The sequence below is a fragment of the Balaenoptera acutorostrata genome, chromosome 13, assembly GCF_949987535.1.
Source record: "Balaenoptera acutorostrata chromosome 13, mBalAcu1.1, whole genome shotgun sequence".
Classification (NCBI taxonomy): domain Eukaryota; kingdom Metazoa; phylum Chordata; class Mammalia; order Artiodactyla; family Balaenopteridae; genus Balaenoptera; species Balaenoptera acutorostrata.
This window is the reverse complement of record NC_080076.1, coordinates 71,828,075-71,847,023: the sequence shown is the minus strand read 5'-3', so window position 1 is coordinate 71,847,023 and position 18,949 is coordinate 71,828,075. Positions and strand designations below refer to the sequence as shown.

Genomic DNA, 18,949 nt, shown 5'->3' with positions numbered 1-18,949 from the left:
TAGTTCCCTGACCAGGGATCGAACCCAGGCCCCCTGCATTGGGAGCTCGGCGTCCTACCCACTGTGCCACCAGGGAAGTCCCAAGAACCATTTTAAACAAAAGATTAGGGCCACAACTCATTTAATCTCAACTTAAATACAAGTTTCTAGGCACAGTATATTATACTATGGCACAATTATATATGGGAAAAGTAATCTGGCTTGAGTCCTAATGGTAAAAAAAAAACAACAAACCACCAAATATTGAGATTTAACATTAAAGTGAACATACAAGGGTTCACCTAAATAATTATGTCCACAGACAAAACAGGCCCCCAAAATTCATCTGTAAATTACCTTTTGCTGCCTCAGAACAGCAGAGAGTATAGTAGGGGGCAGGAGGTAGTGGGACAAACTTACCAAATGAAGTTTGTCCCAACAACTTTTTCTACCGGAACGTTTCACAAGAAAATCTGCAAAAGAAAAAACAGTAGTTTTACAATGACAAATATCCTAAGTATCAAGTTAAGCCACTTAGATCTCCCACAAGACTTTTCTCTACAAGTTGGAATGCCATGACAATACATTATTTTTTAAATTGTTACAATGTGAACTATTTAGTCAACCACAGGTTTTAGAATGTTTAATTGTGCAAAATGGGCCAAGTCCGGCCTTAGCATGCTTTTAGAAACTACAGAACTGCACAGATAGAACTTTCCAAGAACCTATAAATACTCCTCTTTAAGAGTTTTTCTCTATCAATCTAGCACCATTTCTGATGGCTTCTCAGGTAAACCTTTGCCACTAAAGGAACAAGTACTTTAAAAAACTAAGAAGATCACAGAAGACCTAGGTTTGGACTTGGTAGTTTAATTTGTACACATAATTGGCTTCTATCAAGGGGTCTTTTTTGTGTAAGAAAAAAATCAGAGAGGCAGGAGTACAGTCTAAACACAAAGAATTCTTGTCACCACTAGGCAACAATCTGACCTTTAGAGATAAAAGACCTAATCAACCTGATTCCTTTGTAAAGACTTCTCTCAGTATTTGCAGGCAACTCATCCTTTTGAGCTGTTTATGTGACATAAAGTCACATATATGAACAGGACTGTACAAAATATCAAAGTCCTAAAATTAAAGAGTCAGTCAACATATCACATTATTGCCATAACCTCTGGAACCATTTTTTAAACAAGTAAGAACCATATAAGAGGAGGCTAAATATGTAATAATAAAGTGTTTTAACCACTTTACAAGTAGTACTTTTGTCTCCCAGTAACTTTTAATTTAAATTTTGTAAAATTTAATTTTAGTTTAATACAGGCTGGGCTGTATTGACCACATGCTGTATGGGAAAGGAACTAAGGCTATTCATAACTTGCAACTTCAGATACAAATCGTATTAGTATCAAGATTGGGCCTGTTAAGTTGTTTAAGGCGGTACAACACAGTACAGCAGGAAAGTTCAGGGGTTTTAAATCTGTAGGAACTTTTCTTTCTAGAGTCTAATTTTTGCTGAGTATTTGAAAACTGAAATACAAGTTACAAATTTTTTTCATTTTTCCTTTATACTACAGTAAGGTTACTGTTGATTTTTTAAAAACTACATCTGTAGGTACATTATATCATCTATGAATTTTATTTAGGATAATAAGAAAACAGTTGTTAAAAAGAACAGATACTGGGTCTCTTTGCCCTTAGCTGTTAAAAAAAGAACCAGATAAAACAATATATATGAAGGCACATTCCACTTAAGTATTAAATGCAAAAAATGATGAGACATAGTTCACTGTAACCCAAGAAGTATCAGAGTACTACAAGGTTAACTGTCCAACAAGTACTCAGAGTTCAGAGGAGAGACAACCCAGGCGAAACTTCACAGGAGGTGGAGAACTTCAACTTGAGTCTTACAGATTAGGTGGAATTTAAATAAAGAGAAAGAGGGGATGGAAGCCAAGTAAGGATGGCTGTTAATACCACAGTGGGAAGAAAGCACATTTTTGAGAAATAAAGAATAGGTCAGAATACCAATCATGTTCAGGAAAATAAGACTAAAAAGATAGGACACACTGTGGGCCTTGAATGCCAGGCTAAGGAATCTAGATTTCATTCGATGGCACTAAACCAAAAGCTTTATGAGCAGGAGAATAACAACATGAAAATGGTGGTATTAAAAAGCAGCAAGGGGCTTCCCTGGTGGCGCAGTGGTTGAGAATCCGCCTGCCAATGCAGGGGACACGGGTTCGAGCCCTGGTCTGGGAGGATCCCACATGCCACGGAGCAACTAGGCCCGTGAGCCACAATTACTGAGCCTGCGCATCTGGAGCCTGTGCTCCGCAACAAGAGAGGCCACGATAGTGAGAGGCCCGCGCACCGCGATGAAGAGTGGCCCCCGCTTGCCACAACTAGAGAAAGCCCTCGCACAGAAACGAAGACCCAACACAGCCATAAATAAATAAATAAATAAATAAATAAATAAATAAATAAATAAATAAAAGCAGCAAGTAGGATGGTTTGGAGGGGAAAAGTCACTTAGGATGTTCCTAGACTAGTAGTGCAGATATGAACTGCTAAGGGCCCAATGTCTCAACCATAGTAAAAATGCAGAAGAAGACACCAAAATGAGTGAAAGCATTAATTGCCTGAGCTTGGTAGTTGATTAGGAATGGAAAAAAGAGGGCAGAGCAAGTTGTCAAAGATAACTGCAAAATTCTAAGGCCTGTGGTGAGTAGAAAAACAACGGTATTGTTAAGAAATGAAGGGTAGATTCCAAGGAAGCAACACCAGATATGATACACTGACTTTAAAGGTGGCCTCCCAAGTAGATGTATGTCCAGCCAGTAATTAGGGGTGAAATGGGATTAAATTCAAGAGACAGGTTAAGTCTAGGGGTAAAAATGAATTGATGGTGTTACATTTACTTCAAAGAAATCACTACCTCTACTACAAGGATCATCTGACATGTTTTAGAAATTACTTGGTAATTTATTCTGTCAAAGATATAAGTCTATTAATACAAAAGTGTTTGTGTATAGTTTCCACAGGTGTAAAGCTCCAAGACATAGACCAAACAACAGGAAGATTCAACAAAAAGGTTCAGGCAGGTCTGCTTCAATGCCAGCAATGACTCCTCTTAACCACAACCAAACATCTACTTAGTTGGAAACAAGTATGCCATTGTGAAACACTGCCAACAAAATTTTAAAAACTGCCCATGCCTCTTAGGACTATTTGCCAGATAAAGGCCATGTAGAAGTAAGTCTGAAAGAAGCTCTTTGGTGCCACAAGCTACCTTCTCATGAAGCCAGATGATATCCTGTGATACCAGTCATGTACACCTCAGAGTAGGAACAGTTATGTTTGGGTGACCTTGAACGGTCATATATTTGAAGAGGTAGAATGTAAAGTGGTTACGTTAAATCTAAGCAATTACCTAAAGTGTCTAATAACATGGGATTCTTAAACACATAAAGCACTAATGAACAGCCAGCCAGGGCAGCAGTGTGGGGCAAGGGTTAACTATGGTCACCCTTAAGTTCCATCTGGGGAATAGTGTTAAAAGAAAAAAAAAAAAGAATTTGCAGTTATCCGAAAAAGGTAAATTTTTTTACAATCGTGTATTATACTATGGATAGAATTTTATCTATTTCAAGAGGAAACCCTAAAGAGAATAAAAAACATACTTGATTATTAAATACTAAAATACTAGATATTACCGTGCAGCTGCAAAGCACAGTCAATGTCTTTCTGGAAGACAATGAGATACTGATTAAGAGGAAGGGCATGGAGGCCCTGAGAAGGCTAATAAGGAATGGACACCTACATGGAAGAGTTTGTTATCATGTATATGCCACCTACTAGATCAGCTTCAACAAAGAGGCACACCAATTTGGGCCATTTATATAATAAGTGAATCCAAACTACAAAAACTAATTAGGTCAAACCAAATTCACAAGGAAAAACTTAAGAGACTCAGGCAAGGCCTCCTAAAATGTGTGTGTGTGGGGGGGGTGTCCAGGGGGAGGAAGGGTGGCTAAAGCAGCACTTTTTTGCCTAGGGTACATTTTAACTTCAAAAGAACAATGAAGGTTTGTTTTTTTTTTTTTAACATCTTTACTGGAGTATAATTGCTTTACAATGGTGTGTTAGTTTCTGCTTTATAACAAAGTGAATCAGCTATACATATACATATATCCCCATATCTCCTCCCTCTTGTGTCTCCCTCCCACACTCCCTATCCCACCCCATGAAGTATTTTTTTACAGCCCTGTCTCACTTTCAAATGCAGGAATGACTGAGGGTTCAAAACTTTAAGAAGGCAACACTGAGTAATTTTAAAGGAATCTTTTATGTTCACTGTATGTGAAAGAAATGGCTTTTCTTGCACATGCACTGCATAGTAAGAAACACTGACAGCAAAACTTGAGTGTGGAGGTCATAAAGTAATTCAGAGATGTTAAATTTTAAGAAGTGACTTTACAACTGCTACTACTTTGGGCAAGTTTTTCAGCTTCTTAGTGTTTCCCTCATTTATACCCAGTAACTTTTCGGATATCTGATGGATGATGTGACCTTCCCAAACTAGGATTCTATGGCATGTTGGGGAGATTATTCCATGGTGGGGAGATGATTTAATTACCAGTATTACCCAAAACCCAAGCATTTAGCAACTGAGTAAAACTACTGTGGTTTGGTCTTACTCCCTGTACAGGAGCCCAAACCTCAAGTTTTCTAAACTTTTGCTGCTGAAGCCAACTATAAATGAAAATAAAAACCAAGAGACAGTTCAAAAAGTATGGCTGTATAGCTGATTCACTTTGTTATAAAGCAGAAACACACCATTGTAAAGCAATTATACTCCAATAAAGATGTTAAAAAATAAAATAAAAAGTATGGCTGAATGCTCTCAGTTGGACTTTTCCCCCCTACTTATTAGGACCATGTTTCAAAAAAAAAAAAGTAAAAAGAAACTAAATACAAAATTGAGTCAGTGTCCTGGAAAACTCACTGAGTTTTCTAAACAAGGTAATTTATTTTAAAAAAAAAACTTTTAAAAAGATGCCACATGTCTTTTCTACCTCTTTTGAAAACACTAAGTAAGGTCTGTGTGTTTTCAGGGATCCAGACGCAAATTCATGGTCAGAGTACTGCATTCCTCTGCCAGCTGTAGGACACAGATAAGCAGCTAAAATATTATCATTTCCTAAGCAAAAACAACCATCTTCTTGAAAAACAAAAATCCAGTAAGTTGTCAGAAACGGTCAGATGAACTCCATGTTATAATCAAATTTCTGTATCAAAGAGCCTTTTACTAGCAGTAAGTCTCTTGAACCAGCAACATTAATGATAATGTTCACTCTAACAAGTAAAATTGTTTCAATAGATAATGACCAAAGATCAATCTTGAATAATTCTGTGACTACATTAGTGGTACAGAGCGTGGTTCATTCTATGAGGAGTTTGTTTTGTTTTGTTTTGTTTTAATGTGGGAGAAGTTCTGAATACATTCCTCAAAGGAGTATCTGCAATAGACAGAATTTCAAACAGTTGGTTAGCGATCAATACTTAAGATCATTTGTCTTCATGTAAGTGGCTGAAATACTGACAGCTGCTTTTCCAAATGGGACCCAAAAATGTGAGAAGTCAAAAGCAAAGAAACTGTGCTCTAGCATTTTTAGACATTAAGATCTGACTGTATTTCAGATACACCTTTTTCCTTTTCACATCTCACGTGGGCAAAAGGAAGCCCTGACCATGTTCTCAGAAAAGATCAGCTGTGATCAAACCAACTTTATCAAATTTGATTTGTACCTTTTAAAATCACTTATCTTACAAGTGTTTCCCTTTTAAACAATCCTTATACAAAAGGGGGGCGGGGGAGCATAAATCATACATGATGTCTTGGTGAAGACATTTTCTGGTGGTGACCAGAAAAGATTAAAACCGAAGATATAATACAATCTGCTAAAAAGGGTAAAAATAATTTCAAAAAAGGTTTTTTTAATGTTTTGACTTGCTCTTTATGATCACTTCTATAAAGAAAACATTCACGGGACTTCCCTGCTGGCGCAGTGGACAAGACTCTGTGCTCCCAAAGCAAGGGGCCTGGGTTCAATCCCTGGTCAGGGAACTAGATCCCACATGCATGGCACAACAAAGAGTTCACATGCCCCAACTAAGGAGCCCACCTGCCACAACTAAGGAGCCCATGTGCTGCAACTAAGGAGCCAGCAAGCCGCAACTAAGACCCGGTGCAACCAAATAAATAAATAAATACTATTTTTTTTAAAAAAAAAGAAAACATTCACTTCATACTACTAACTCAGATATATTAAATCATTAATAGGATTATAAGGAATTTCTATGAGTAATTCGCAACGTTATTTTCTGACTCTATATCCTCCATGAAAAGTAACAAGGCAGGTATCATTTTACTACTGAAATTAAGGATTTTAAATCTAATTTTATAAGGCAGCATTTAGATTCACCATGGTAAATGAAGAAATGTTCCCTATCTCCTAAGAAAAAAAACTCTAACAGAAACCAAATACTTAAGTCTTGGTTATCGAGATAGAAAATCCAGGCATTCAAAGCACTAGAAATTAACTAAATTAAAAGCCAAGCAGCATCATTTCATCTAAGTGCCAGGGGTAGTTCACTATTTATAACTGCTATGGAAAGATCAGAAAGACTAGCCCCAGTGTTGGAAAAATGTTTCCTGACTTTTGTTTCTTTGACTAATTCCAAGGTCTACTGTTGGGAAATTAAGAGAAAGCAAATTTTTGCATGCTCATTAATGTCCTGCCACTTGTTCTCAGTTAACCTCTGATGAAGAGGAAAGAAGTAGTTTTGTTTCCCCCTCCTTTCTCCCCTACACTGTCCTAAATCAAAATTCTCATGGGCAATGCATAGGTCAAATGTTCTATTTTTAAAAAAAGAAAGATTCCTAATCAGAAAGTGCATACCTCTTCATGGAAACTTAAATTTTCCTAATTATAATCCTGTAATGACTTCTGCCCCTCTTAAAATATCACGATTATCTCAACATAAGACTGCAAACTCTGTCCATGCCTCCTACTGTTCAAAGAATAAAATTATAACTGCATTTTCTTGGACAAAACACTTAAATGACCAATCCCTATGAAGATGAGCAGTTTTATAATAGGTTCTCAAAAGGTTTTTTTAATAAGGCTTAAATTATGAGCTCCTATTTCTTATGCATTCAGAAAAAGAAATCAGTGAGGTAGCAAAGACAAAAAAACTTATTTTTGTTAAAGACAACTAAAAAATTATGCAGAATTCAATATACCAATGTCATTTTGAAATCTGCAAATTTACAGTTTATTCTAATATGCTTTGCTTCTGCACCCTGCCCTAGAGGGGCAAAAACAGACTCTCCAAAACCCACCCTTTTTACACCAACTCTCCGCCCTCACTGCTGGAAAAGAGGTTTCTTTTCTAGAAAGACGAGCAACTTAGTTTGAAGGTCTGCTTACCATAGGAAGTCAAGAGTATGCCCATGTATAAATGACATGGTTTTCCTATTATGCCTAGGTACTTGGGATATTCAACACCAATTCTAGGAAAAATCTGGAATTAAACTACACTCAAAAAATAGCTATCAGTATTCCAAACCTAGCTAATCTGCATACTGCTTATCAGTTTATTAATAATATATAGGAATGTTAATGTTTCTCTCCCCATCTGTAAACAGATTCTTCAGAAAAATTCTGGTTCACTCCACTTAGTTTTATGCAGAGTAACTGGCATCAAAATGGACAAGGAGGGCTTCCCTGGTGGCGCAGTGGTTGAGAGTCTGCCTGCCAATGCAAGGGACACGGGTTTGAGCCCTGGTCTGGGAAGATCCCACGTGCCGCAGAGTGACTGGGCCCGTGGGCCACAATTGTTGAGCCTGCGCGTCTGGAGCCTGTGCTCTGCAACAGGAGAGGCTGCGATGGTGAGAGGCCCGCGCACCGCGATGAAGAGTGGCCCCCGTTTGCCACAACTGGAGAGGGCCCTCGCACAGAAGCAAAGACCCAACACAGCCATAAATAAATAAATAAATAAATAAAATTTAAAAAAAAAAATGGACAAGGACCAGAAAGCTGAATGAAAATGCAAATCCATCCTTTAACCATAAAATTTAACAATGAAGAGAAGAAACGGATTTCAATTTTTAACTGCTGTCATCTCAATTATAAACTGTCCAACTCCAACTAGCCAATAGGTACATTCAGAAAAGAGAAACAAAATTCCAATAGTAGAGGCTATATGTGCAACAAAAAGAATCCACTCTTCCTGCTGGCCTAGTTAAAATTTATATTCTGGCAATTAGGTAGGGAGCTACTCATATTTTTGAAAACAAGCCAATAAAAACCCAATAACCTCCTCAATTCTCCTCAATTATTAAATAGCCAAAAGACCAGAAATCATCTTGACCAGAACACCATCTTCTTAAGAATCCTTTTAAGACCAATACAATTCAACAGATCCCCAGAAAAAGACCCACACTTTTAAACTAGTAATATTTATCTCATGTAAACAGAGGGAAACATGTAACTGCCATCAAAATATACACAGGAAGAAAAAATTTTCAGCTTAAAGTCAAAAAGTAGAATTCACGAACATGCTTTACTTAAGAAAAGGAGGGCAAAAGTCCTAAGCTAATAAGTAATAAAGCTGTCTTATTAAGTAAAGAGGGTTCTCCTTTGTCCTTAAATAACTGCACTTAAATTAACCACTCTGAAAACCTCAAGACAAGTCATAGGTTCAAACTGAAGACAAAAACCAAATCTTGAATTTTAAAAATTCTTAAGCTATCAATTTGCTTAATCCATTAATCAGAAAAGGAAGGGGGCGGGAGCTTTTTTAAAAAACATGCTGGCTAAATTACTTATATTCATAGTAAGCACATTAAAATATAGGTAAGGGACTTCCCTGGTGGCACAGTGGTTAAGAATCTGCCTACCAATTCAGGGAACACGGGTTCGAGCCCTGATCCGGGAAGATCCCACCTGCCGCGGAGCAACTAAGCCCATGCACCACAACTACTGAGCCTGCGCTCTAGAGCCCGTGCTCCACAACAAGAGACACCACCGCAATGAGAAGCCCGCGCACCACAACAAAGAGTAGCCCCCGCTCGCCGCAACTAGAGAAAAGCCCACATGCAGCAACAAAGACCCGACACAGCTAAATAAATAAATTTATTTATTTAAAAAATAAATACATAAATAAAAATAAAATATAGGTAAAATATTCTCTAAAACAAGATGAAAAACTGCTCAAACATACAGCCTAATATCAACCTATTCTAAACATATTGAGTATTCTAAATATACTGTTTATACATCAAAAAACTTAAGTACTAGGACTTCCCTGGTGGTCCAGTGGTTAGGACTCCAAGCTTCCACTGCAGGGGACAGGAGTTCGATCCCTGGTCAGGAACTAAGATCCTGCATGCGGCGTGGTGCAGCCAAAAAAAAAAAAAAAAATCCACACAGACAAGTAACAGGAATTCTCAAGTTTCCAATAAGCATGTGAACATAACTACTAAGAACAGTACCACACTTTCAAGGTCAATCTGAGCCACTCATGTTTCTTGCATTTTCCAACATGAAAATAGTTTGTCAAAGAAACTGAAGTCTAAAACAGGTGTAAGAAATAATGCATTTACCCAAGCTCTCTGGTAAACATCAGGCCTATGAATGGACAACATTCTGTATTCTGTTTTTAGTCAGGACACACATATGCTAAAATGCAAAGAAATATAAAAACCTGGGGAAGAGTTTACATTTTCTACTGATTTACTCTTCAACATCTAACCTAAAACCTATATTCTAAAACATATAGGTATTTTTTCAATTGCTTCCATGGTACGGTATACATACCATTGGTGATATTTGAGAGGACATAAATGTAACACAAAGGCCTTTAAAAAACAAAACTATATACTTATGCTAATGAGCACTGGAAAAAACATTCTGCATTCTATTGACTCTGAGATGCTACCGAAGTCAAGGCACACCATTAAATTTACACATCACCAAGAAAGAAAAAAACTTGATTTTAAGATGCATTATCATTTGGTATACAGATACTGCAAAAAACCATGTAGGTAATATATTAATGAGAGGCTTGGGTTATACTGCACTATATGCTAATACAAATCCTTCATAAGACAAACTGCTACCTGTCTTTCCTTGGGCTGCTTTATTCTCTCATTTTGCTTCATAAGACCTATTTTTCCAATTCATTAAAAGTCTGAAACCATTCAAAGCAGGCCTGAGCAGGGCCATAAACAACAACATCCAGTCCTCCCCCATACAAATGATAGCCTCTCTCAAGGTTTCTGCTACTACTACGTGAGAGCTCCCACAGCTTCCCCAATCCTGACTGCTATTGCTGGCACAGGAGCAGAATACCAGATCTCCTCTGGACTGTCAATGAAGCACCTCCAACTCTACATATTCCAAACAGAAGCCATCACTGGCCTCCCTTCCCTTCCCTCACCGTATCTTCTTTCTTAATATTCCATTGGGAATCTTGGTCAGCCTAGGTCTTCAAGACTGGAAACCATCTGACACTTTCCAATAACAAAATCTGACACCATCTCCCACTGCTCTCTTTGAAATGCTCAATTTCCATCTTTCCATTCCATGCCACCAGGGCCACCACCACTGGTCTAGCAAACCGGTTCTCAAACATTTGCTGAATTAAATTTATTTAGACCTTATTACCTATGAAACAAAATAACCAGTTACAACTGAACTTAGAACTGATTCTGGTCAATTCCTCTTTGAACATCACCTGGCATATCGATCCTGTCAACAGACATTTCCATAAAACGTCCCTGCTCAAAAAAGATATGCCCTGTGGCGTACATGTCCCGAATGAACGACTTGAGGCTTCTTTAAAATTTTTCATGCATGAGCTTTTGTCACTGCTACTACCTCTGCCTGATTTACTCATACGCCTAATCCATTTGGATAAATCCAACATATCCTTCAATACTTGGCTTGAAAACATTAATTTCACCATGAAAACTTTCCCTTCAGAGTTCACTGTGCAGTTTCAATACAGCTCTATTTTATAACACTTACTACATGTCATTATAATTATTTACATTTCTGTCTAGACCGTGATTATCTAGATAGGTCATTTTCCCACTCAACACTCAACATCTGAACCCAAGGGCCTTACCACTACCGCTTAACAAGAGGCATTACAATATAGCTTACTAGGTAAGAGCACAGGTTCTGCAATCAGACTGTTTTGGATGTGAATTTTGGCTCCCAACTGAGTGAACTTCCCAAAGTGATACAGTCTTCTCATCTGTAAAATGGAGATAACATTAATAGTTTTCTAATCAATGTTCAATGAATACTAATTCTGATGAGGACAAGAAACATGCTCAATAACTGTTCCCTAGATTTAAAAAACAAGCATAATTTAGGTCAATACAAGAAATTAACCAGAGCCTCCTATTACCTACCCACTGAATAAATGTTTCAAGCACACCCATTCCCATTTAAAACCTCTATATTCTAGTTCTTACCATAAATCCAACATTTCTACCTGCCTTTCTTCATACAGAATAAACCCTTGGGACTGAAAGATGTATAAGTTTCCATTACTCATTAAAAACTTTCAAAGTCCAAAATAAAAAAAGTAATGTGATTTTGCTGAAGCAAAAATTTTAGTCGTAGGCATTTGAGGCTAACCAAGAAGAAATCACTTAACTGACTGAGCCAAGCAATGTTAACCATTATTCTCTACACATTCTCAATTGTTAGGATACTATCATAGTACTTGTCAAGATCTAAACATACCTCTCAACAAGACCTCCCCAAAATGAGGACCTTCCTTCTTAATGACAAGGTCTCCCCCACATGAAAATCTTATTCTTCCCTCTAGGACATTCTGTGTCCATTCCAAATTCCTTGCCATTGCTTATGTTATTTCCTATACCCAGACTGGCCCTTTCTCCATCAACCAGATCCCTAGAGCGCCTCTAGTATTCCAAACCACTAAACTTTCACTGCATTTTTGCCAAGTACACATGATTTAACATTTATTCTCTTTTACCTAGGTCTACTTCTCTCCCTCCCCCAACTCTCTCACCCTCCTCCTTCTCCCTTTTTTTCCTCTCTCTCTCTCTCAAACACACAGAGGCAAGTTCCCTCAAGAGGTACTCAAAATGTTTTGATCAATTAAATTTCTCTTCTTAAGAGGTTTTTTTGAGGTATAATTTATAATATTATGTAAGTTTCAGATGTACAACATAGTGATTCACAATTTTTAAAAGTTATACTCCATTTATAATTATAAAATATTGGCTATATTCCCTGTCTTGTAAAATATATCCTTGTATCTTATTTATTTTATGCTTAGTAGTTTCTCCCTCTTCGTCCCCTACCCCTAACTTGCCCCTCTCCCCACTGGTAACCACTAGTTTGTTCTCTGTATCTGTGAGTCTGTTTCTTTTTTGTTATATTCACTAGTATGTTTTATTTTTTAGATTCCACATATAAATGACATCATACAGTATTTGTCTGACATTTCACTAAGAACAATACCCTCCAAGTCTATCCATGTTGCTGCAAATGGCAAGATTTCATTCTTTTATATGGCTGAGTAGTATTCCATTGTGTATATATACATGATCTTTATCCATTCATCTGTTGATGGGTGCTTAGGTTGCTTCCGTATCTTGGCTATGGTAAATAATGCTGTTATGAACACTGGGGTGCATATATCTTTTTGAATTAATGTCTTCATTTTCTTCAGATATGTACCCAAGCTTAAGAGTTTTGAGATACCATAGAAGTTTTTCTCATAAGCAATTAAAGATAACTATAGGTGATAATTCTCATTACAATCATGGGAAAACTGGAGTGCTTTCTACTTTCACGTTCCAGTATTACACTAAAAATAGATAATATGTGACCAGAAAACTGTAACTATAGTTTCACTAACATGTAAAAACTTCTTGAAGCAAACAGGAACTTGATAACAACTGTAATATCAGTCCTGAACTGCTATTAACAGAATGCTGCTTTTGTGTAAAATGAGAGTCATTTCTGTCAAGCTAGAAATACTACTTCAAAACAAAGATATGGAATACAAAAGTGACAGCAAGAAAGAGGCGGTCTTAATCCTCTTTGATCTCTTTGAGGCCATCATATGAAAGTAGGAATCCTTGATCAAGCTGCTTCTAAAGCATCCTTTTTATGTCCCATTCTCTGTGTAATAATTTTGCTTCTACCCCCAAATCTGGACTCCTCCTCTTTCTTTTTCTCAACCTTTCTTGAATTGACAAAGGTGAAATAAAGCAGTTTCTTCCAACTTGAAGCCAAGATAATTTTTCAGTCATATACATTTAATGCTTTTTGATAATTGGCAAAGAACCTGAATAGTACTGCATCTACATGAATAGCTGACTCTACAGCATAAAAAAATATGGAAATACTATTTGGCATGCTGCGTAGGAAGAACAAGTCCAAATTACTTTTAATAATTTTTTAAGTAACAGCAAGAACAGGGAGAGAAAACAGTCAAACGAAACAAGTATAATCTCCTATTAATGAGTCAACTGTGGCCAGCTGTCAAGCTTGTTTTATTAGCAGTTAACTTTTATTGAGCATTTCCCTCTGTCAGGCACTGTTTTAAAAGTATTATGTATACTAACTCAATTAACCCCACAATAATTTTATAAAGTAGTAACCATTATTGTTACCATTTACAGTTGAAAAAACAGATATACAAACAAGTAACTTTCCTAAACTTATACCAGGGCTTCCCTGGTGGCGCAGTGGTTGAGAATCTGCCTGCCAATGCAGGGGACACGGGTTCGAGCCCTGGTCTGGGAAGATCCCACATGCCACGGAGCAACTAGGCCCGTGAGCCACAACTACTGAGCCCACGCGTCTGGAGCTTGTGCTCCTCAACAAGAGAGGCCATGACAGTGAGAGGCCCGCCCATCGCGATGAAGAGTAGCCCCCACTTGCCACAACTTGAGAAAGCCCTCGCACAGAAACGAAGACCCAACACAGCCAAAAATAAATAATTAAATAATTAAATAATTTAAAAAAAAAAAAAAAACTTATACCAGCTAAGTGGAAAAGCCAGAATTCAAACCTAGGCATTCTGGCTAAACAGTTTACATTATAAGTATCTATACCACACTGCCTCTCCATTAAATAAGTTCGCTAATACAGTAAAACTTGATGCTAACTTTACTGCTCATAAAGAGTATCCAAGTAAGGAACCCCTGTAATATTGAGCATGTTTATTTCTTACATATTTACTACATGTTCAACTATATTTTTCAAAGAACAGTATAGGTTTTATTCAGTTTCATTCTCCCACAAAACTAGAGATTTTCATCAGTGTTTTATTATCCACTGTCTCAAGTATACTATTTGACACATGTTCCTTAAAATCTTTACTCTTTACAACATCTTCTCACTTGTCAAGATAATTCTGAACTCTAATTCTATCCTCCAAGGAGCTTACAAGTCATCTGTGAACTTAATAAGCATACCCTCCATTTCATCTCTATCACTAGTAAGAACCCTATATGATAAGTAGAGAGCCCAATCCTAACCCCGTTATAAAAAAAGAAATTTGTTCTCTCTCTTTTCTGACAGCAAACCACCAGTAACAATAAATATGACCCTCTAAAATATGACCCTCCAAATCTGTTTGCACCATTTAGCAATAAGACATATTTTCATCCCATATGGATGAAGGTGCCACCAGGGATAATTAAAAGTTTTCCTAAAGTTAAAATATATCGGGACTTCCCTGGTGGCACAGTGGTTAAGAATCTGCCTGCCAATGCAGGGGACACGGGTTTGAGCCCCGGTCCAGGAAGATCCCACATGCCACGGAGCAACTAAGCCTGTGCACCACAACTATTGAGCCTGCGCTCTAGAGCCTGCGAGCCACAACTACTGAGCCCGTGAGCCACAGCTACTGAAGCCCGCATGCCTAGAGCCCGTGCTCCACAACAAAGAAAAGCCACCACAATGAGAAGCCCGTGCACCGCAACAAAGAGTAGCCCCCAATCGCTGCAACTAGAGAAAGCCCGCGCGCAGAGCAACGAAGACCCAACGCAGCCAAAAATAAATTAATAAATTTTTTTTTAAAGTTAAAATATATCAGTTGCTTGCCTCTGTTCCACAGACCTGCCTCCATAAGAATATTACTTTGTAGAACAAATTGTCTTTCAAAACTATGCAGTTTATTATTTCATCATCTTTAAAGTCTTCACAAATTTTTTAGATTATTCCAAGATTTTGTTTAGCTTTATTAAGGTATAGTTGAAATATAACAAAGTACAAATCTAAGGTGGTTTTTTCAGGGTTTTTTTTTACTGTGGTAAGATACATATAATATTTACAATTTTAACCATTTTAAGTGTACAATCCAATGGCCTTAAGTATATCACACTGTTGTGCAATCACCACCACTATCCATTTCCAGAACTTTTTCATCATCCCAAACTTCCTTTTTAAGGCCAAATATACTTCATTGTATGTACAGTAGGTCCTACATATCCTCAAGTTCCCCATCAGCAGATTCAACAAACTGCAGATCAAAAATATTCAGGTGGAAAAAAATCCAGGAAGTTCCAAAAAGCAAAAAAATTTGCGCCTGTCAGCAACTATTTATACAACATTTACATTGTATTTACATAGCATTTACATTATATATATTAGGTGTTACAAGTAATCGAGAGGCAATTTAAACCATACCAGAGGATGTGTGTATGTTATATACAAATACCATGCCATTTCATACAAGGGACTTCAGCATCCTTGGATTTTTGTATTCACCACAGGGTCCTGGAACCAATCCCCCATGGATACCGAGGGATGACTGTACATACCACATTTTGTTTATACATTCATCCACTGATGGACATTTAGGTTGTTGCTACCTTTTGGCTACTGTGAATAGTGCTGCTATGAACAATAATGTACAAATCTGTTAAGAGTCCCTGATTTCACTTCTTTTGGCTAGATACCTAAGGAATGGAATTGTTGGATCACATGGTAATTCTATGTTTAATTTTTTAAGGAACCACCACATTGTTTTCCACAGCAGCTGTACCATTTTACATTCCTATCAGCAATACACCAGGATTCTAATTTCTCCATATCCTCATCAACACTGTTCCACTTTTTGACAATAGCCATCCTAATGGGTGTGAAGTGGTATCCCGTGGTTTTGATTTGCATTTCCCTAATGATCAGTGATACTGATCCTCTTTTCACGTGCTTACTGGCCATCTGTATAACTTGTTTGAAGAAATGTCTATTCAAGTCCTTTGCCCATTTTTAGTTGGGTTGTTTTTTGGTGTTGCATTGTGGTTCTTTATACATTCTAGATATTAATCCTTTATCAGACATGACTCGCAAATATTTTGTCATTCTTTGGGTTGCCTTTCACTCTCTTGATGGTGTATTCTATTTCTTTCTTTTATTGCCTGTGTTTTTGATGTCATATCCAATAAATCAGTGCCAAATGCAACGTCATGAAATTTTTCCCCTACATTTTCTTCTAAGAGTGTTATACTTTTAGCTCTTAGGTTTAGGTCTCTGATCCTCAATTACCCAGATAATTTTAAAGCACAAATAATTATGTTTTCAAATCCATAAAACTTTTTTCAAGTGTTAAGTGTTAGGTGAGACTTAATAGAATCTATATGCTATAGAAATAGTCACAGATATACAAGATGTTAATTTACACCCTGTTTACAATTTTTAAACAACTGGAAATAGGTAAACTGATATACCCATACAATGGAATATTATGCCCTTCTAAGCACAGGAATTGGGTGAGTAACCCAGGTTAACCAAGTCATAGCCTATTCCCTCAACCACATGAACCAAGGGGGAACCAATGAGAATCCTTCTCTTCTACTAGACTCAGTCCCCTCACTGTGCACCGAGTCACCCTGGGCCTACCACAGTAAGTTCACAGGGGCCCTACAGGACTGTTTTTAGTTTTTAAAGGAAACGACAATAACTGACATCTAGTGGACCACACAAACGACTATCTGAGGTCATTCATAATTTCAACATTAACTCACAAAACATTCCTTTCAGTGACATTTCTTTAAGAAGCAGGAGTTTTAGCAGTTGCTATGATAAAAAGCAAGCAGCATGTAACAATCAGTGTGGAACAGGAAACAGGGGTGTAATGTCTGATCTGATTCTAAGGCTTGAGAATCTGTGCAGTATCCAACATGCATATATATGGAAATTAAAACGTTCTCTTTCAAATTGCATGTATCAATTTTTCAAATAACTAAATTGTTAGGAAATAAATACTTAGGATGTTTGGCCCTAACCACTTTATAAATGGAACTGTTATTTTTTTGGCCTATGGGCACCGTGGAAAATATTACTGAGACACTAAGAAGAGACTTTGGACTGTGCAGCTATGAACCAGGAGAAACCTGAGAGGATCCCACACCAATGCCCAGAGAGATACAAAGCTAGAATACTTGAGACACTCTACCCCCACTTCCAGTCCTCAAAGTCCCCAAGCTGCCTGCCACAGTTCTTCAATTATGTGAGCCGCTCCAGTGTTCCGCCAGTAAAGCCACCCCTTCTCTTGTTGTTTATTTAAGCTCTAATTCAGTTTCTATCACCAGCAACCCAAAGTCCTGAGTAACAAAATCACGTGATTCAAACATTCGGCCTTATTTCCTTAGTAAAATCGTAATTGAATAATGTATATCAGAGTTGTTTTTTTTGTTTGTTTGTTTTTTTACACAGTTAGGGCATTACTGTAACTCAAATATAAATCATTCTGTTTATTGTTTCTTTTATCAACTGAACAAAGGATACTATTAGACACTGCATACTAAAATTTAAAGTTTTATAGATTTCTTGACAAAAATACTCATTTGAATTAATTTTTCACAACATGATAATATAAACTATACTATCTTTTTTCTTTCACACTAACATTAGAAATTAGAAAATTTCTAAGTAATCAAACTCTATTATACTCAAATTATAGCTTTAAAGAATAAGTAAAACATTCAATTTATGAATATTAAAAGTCAAATATTTTCTTAAATAATAATTAACTCACTTCCAGAAATAAATTAATGTAGAGCTTATATTTACTTTAAGGTGAGATCTGCTTTTAATATAAATCAAAGACAGCAGTGATTTCAGCAATGAGGACAATTTACACTTCATTCATTGTAACTGAGATAAAAGTAAACATTTCAAAAGTGAGAAAAGCTTAAATCAGAACTATACCAATTAAAAATGGCAATTACAGCTAATTTTTATGTTCTGTAATAAAGCATTTATATAGACCTACTGCAAATAAACTTTTATCAGAAAGAAAAATAACTAATCAGCTGACTAACATTCAACAGTTCTACTACTAATGGAGTATTCTGCCTTTGTCACACTAGCTAAAAATCCTAACAATGAACTTGCTCCTCAATGAACATCACTTTACTACCACCACCTAAAGAAAACAATCTACCATCTTGTTTCCCCAGAGTAACTTGCTAAAACTGAAGACAGACTGAGCTGTACTGTCCCAGCAGCCCCCAAATTTAAAAATCCAACTACAAGGGAATTCCCTGGTGGTCCAGTGGTTAGGACTCAGCACTTTCGCTGTGGTGGCCTGGGTTCAATCCCTGGTTGGGGAACTAAGATCCCTCAAGCCACTCGGCTCGGCCAAACAAACAAACAAAAAATCCAACTACACACTGTTAGAAACACACAACTGAAAATTTAAGGAAACAAAAAAATTGGAGAACAGATTATGAAGAAACATGTCAAGCAAGTATTAACAAAGGAAAAACTGGTTTGGCTATACTTATACAAAAAAAAAAAAGGGCTTTAAGGCAAGAAGCATTACTAGAAATAGAACCTTTCATAATGATAAAACGTTCAAATTAGGGAAACAATGATTCTGTATTATATAAACC

The 18,949-nt window shown here is 37.0% G+C and overlaps 1 protein-coding gene across 20 annotated transcripts in view; it reads right to left on the bottom strand.

The window, feature by feature from the left end:
- MTMR3 (myotubularin related protein 3) overlaps positions 1–18,949 on the bottom strand; it is a 147,114-nt gene that overhangs the window by 72,573 nt on the left and 55,592 nt on the right. For 18 of the 20 annotated variants that reach the window (XR_009005110.1, XM_057527170.1, XM_057527174.1 and 15 more), the window contains exon 2: positions 400–452. The gene's annotated coding sequence lies outside the window, so the exon portion shown is untranslated. Of the gene's footprint in view, positions 1–336; positions 453–11,216; positions 11,247–18,949 lie in introns of those variants that run through there. The other 2 variants (XM_007170706.2, XM_057527161.1) reach the window with 2 other exon arrangements.